Source organism: Nannospalax galili, unplaced genomic scaffold, assembly GCF_000622305.1.
Source record: "Nannospalax galili isolate Female #2095 unplaced genomic scaffold, S.galili_v1.0 scaffold768, whole genome shotgun sequence".
In the NCBI taxonomy this organism is placed as follows: domain Eukaryota; kingdom Metazoa; phylum Chordata; class Mammalia; order Rodentia; family Spalacidae; genus Nannospalax; species Nannospalax galili.
Window position 1 is genome coordinate 5,255,471 of NW_008360317.1, and position 3,305 is coordinate 5,258,775.

The 3,305-nt window shown below is 48.8% G+C and overlaps 1 long non-coding RNA gene across 2 annotated transcripts in view; it reads right to left on the reverse strand.

Moving 5' to 3' along the window:
• Nucleotides 1-1,412, reverse strand: part of LOC115068745 — a 10,139-nt gene extending 8,727 nt beyond the window's left edge. Inside the window, exons 1-2 of one of the 2 annotated variants that reach the window (XR_003848086.1) lie at nucleotides 1,298-1,412; nucleotides 615-781 (exon numbers count right to left, since the gene is read on the reverse strand). This is a non-coding gene — a long non-coding RNA (uncharacterized LOC115068745). Of the gene's footprint in view, nucleotides 1-614; nucleotides 782-868; nucleotides 1,097-1,297 lie in introns of those variants that run through there. The other variant, XR_003848085.1, reaches the window with a different exon arrangement.
• Between the last annotated feature and the right edge of the window lie 1,893 nt (nucleotides 1,413-3,305).

Genomic DNA, 3,305 nt, shown 5'->3' on the forward strand with positions numbered 1-3,305 from the left:
AAACAATCCCAAACTAAGCAATAGGAAAACCAAAACAGGGTTGCAAAGAAGTGGCACAAGGATGGACCTTCTTTCTTAACTTCAGCCAGATTCTAGAACATTGTTTCATGAGAGGATAAATACATGGTTGATAGTGGTTCCCAGGAACTTTTCAAGATTTATAGGGGAACAGATCCAGTGAAGGCAGAACAGATCAGAGATCAGGAGCTGGAATACTTCTAGCAACTATGTCCCTTAGGCAACTTACATTCCTTGATGGGCATCAACCCAAGGCGGTGGCTTTCCCACATGACTCTTCACTTAGCTATCTGGGGCTTTGTGCCTTTCTCTAGAGTCCAGCGCTGCTGGCAGAGCCTCTGTACTGGTTTCCTCTTGTGCCGCAGGATTAAAAAGCCTATCAGACCAAGGTCGGGCCAGGGTGCACTTAGTTATATATTTATCTATCGGTTTGCTGTGCCCACTGCCAGTGTCTTAAAGATAAAGATGCATTTTTGTCTACTGTATCCCCAGCACCTGTAATAGTGGCAAAGTCAGTGAAGATTCACCTCAGTGAAGATTGAAAAACTACCTTTAAACGAAATAAGAAGGTCCAAGGAAATGCAAGCCAGCCTTACCCTTAAAACCAGAGACAAAGGTTCTTGGTGTAAGAGCTGCGGTTTTTCTCCTTCGTTCTTGGGCTTTCAAGCACTGGGCACCAGAAATCATCTTGCTGCCTGAAAACTAATTGCTGTGGTGGACTGGATGGCCCGGACAGGGCAGTAGACAGATTACTCAGTTGCGCCTGCAAGGTATGACACCCAGTAGATGACCTATGAACATCTGCCTTAAAAAAAAAAAAAAATAGGGAGACTGTTCCCTACTTCCTTACCCAATAAAGGGGCCGTTTCAAAACCGAACACGTTAGGGAAATGAATTTCCCCAATGGGAAAAGCCAGGCCGCAGGTCCTTCTCCCTATGGCTTTCAGAGGGTTAGGACGCTGGGAAACAGGACAAAACTCCCCAGGGTCCTACACCACCCTTGATCTTGCTTGGTGACACCGGGGCCAGCAAACCCCAGAAACAAGAGCCGGCAAGTTCCAGCGCCAGGGCCGCACTTCCTCCGCGTGTGAGCAGGCGGAGCCCCCGGGTGGAGGGGTGCCTGGCGGGTGGGAGGTGGAGGCTGGCGGTGCCCAGCTCTGCAGGGTGGGCCCGTGGCGCCCTGCAACCCCGCGGCCCGCGCGCCCCCCGCACCCCCCTCTCCGGGCGCCTCCATTTGGGGAACTCACAATAGATTCCGAGCCAGGAAAGAGACACCTACCGGCGGCTTGAGGCAGTGCGGCTCGCCAAACCCAGGCCGAGACAGGCCCCAGGCCTGGCGCCTGCACAGCCTATGCAGGACAGTTCTTGATTCCATTCTGCTGCTAAGGACAGAACACGATCTCCTTTTTAGGAATGCGCTTCCAAAAATCTCCAAAAGACATGTATAGGGGCACCCACATGTCCCCTTGCGTTGGGCCTGGGTGGCATCTTCATCAGCCTGGCCCTCACTCCTACTAAGGGACCCACTAGGGTGAAAGCACATACAGCTTTCAGAGCCTGGTGCTGTCTGGTCGCCTTTCATTGTACTCTTGCCTCAGTGAACAGAGGCATTCCTTTCATTTCACCTCTCTCATCTTTACAGAATGGATGGGGACCCCTTGTCCTCCCCTGTGAACTCAGCTCTGACTTCACACGGCAGAGAGGGAGGCCTGGGCAAGAGGACTTTGAAATTTGAGGCCAGTCCAGGCTAGGTGGCAAGACATTGCCTCAAAACCAAATTACAAGGGGTTGGAGAGATGGCTCAGTGCACTGCTCTTCCAGAGGACCTGAGTTCAATTCCCAGCACCCAAGTCAGGTGGCTCACAGCTGCCTGTAACTCCAGCTGCAAGGAGATATCACACCTCTGGCCTTCACAAGCACCTGAACACATGTACACATAATTTTTAAAAACCTGAAAAAAAAAAAAAACCCAAAAATGAAGACACCAAAAACTTGCTCCTGTGCTAGCACTGGCACTTGGAAGAGCGAGTAAAAACTTTTCATTATTTATTTTTAAGTTTCTTTGTGCATTTATGAATCCTCTGCTTTAGGTAGGACCCCCTAACTAGTGCTTGCTCCTGTGTTTGTGGGCATATGCAAGATCGTGTGCATGTGTGTGTGTGTGTGTGTGTGTGTACTGAGCAACTGTGTTATCACTCACAGAGAAGGTAGCACAATGCAGCCAGAACACACTAAGGACAACTTATTAGTTGTCTGGATGATGCAGATCCAACTGCATTATAATCACCAACTTTCATTGTTGCCAAAAGCTCCATAAAGCCTGGAAATATAAAGTGTCTTCCTGGAGATGCTGATTGGGAGCTGAACTCTTCAGGAAGTGGGTGATTTGAGTTCTTGGAAGTTAGGCAGATAGGCAAAACCTTCCACTAGAGGTAAGGTGGGAGGGGAGGGGAGACAGAGTCTAGGAGGAGAGGTGAGGAAGTGGTGGTGCAGCTGCCTGAGCCAGTCTGGAGGCCTGTGGAGAGTCTGTGTATGTTTCGGCTGTGTATGTTTGTGTAGGGGGTGGGGGTGGGGTTAGAGTTCACCAAGCAGCAGCAGCAGCACAGGAGAACTTGTCAGAAATTTGGAATTCAAGGTGCTGACTTAAACACTGCGAAATCAGTCTCTGAGGTTGAGCCTGCTCATTAGTTTACTCTCCTAGGAGGGCTGGGGATGGAACGCAGAGCCTTTAAGGATCCCCTAGGTGATTCTGACGTTCTCTAAAACTTAAGAGGCTGGGTGTAACTCAGTGGTAGAGAGCTTGTCAAGTGTACATGAGGGCCTGGGTTCAATTCACAGACTACACAAACAAGCAACAATGCTGAAGTATACCTGTAATCCCAGCGCTCAGGAAGATTACAAGTCAAGACCTGGGCTACATAGTGAGACCCTACCTTAAATATCCCAAATCCAAAAAAGATGTATACTTTACTTGCAATACAGTATATATGTATATGTACCCACCATAAACATAGATTTCTTCTTCTTCCTCCCCCTCATCCTCCTCCTCCCCCTCCCCCTCCTCCTCCCCTCCTCCTCCTCCTCCTCCTCCTCCTCTTCTTTCTTCTTCTTCTTCTTCTTCTTCTTCTTCTTCTTCTTCTTCTTCTTCTTCTTCCTCTTCTTTTTGATAAACAGATTTCACACAAAAAACAAAACTACTATTAGAACAAAAAGTTTGACAGCTTCTGAATTAGATAGAGAATGGAGTGGGGTGGCTGGGTAGCATTCTAGGTAAATGCGAGGCTGTA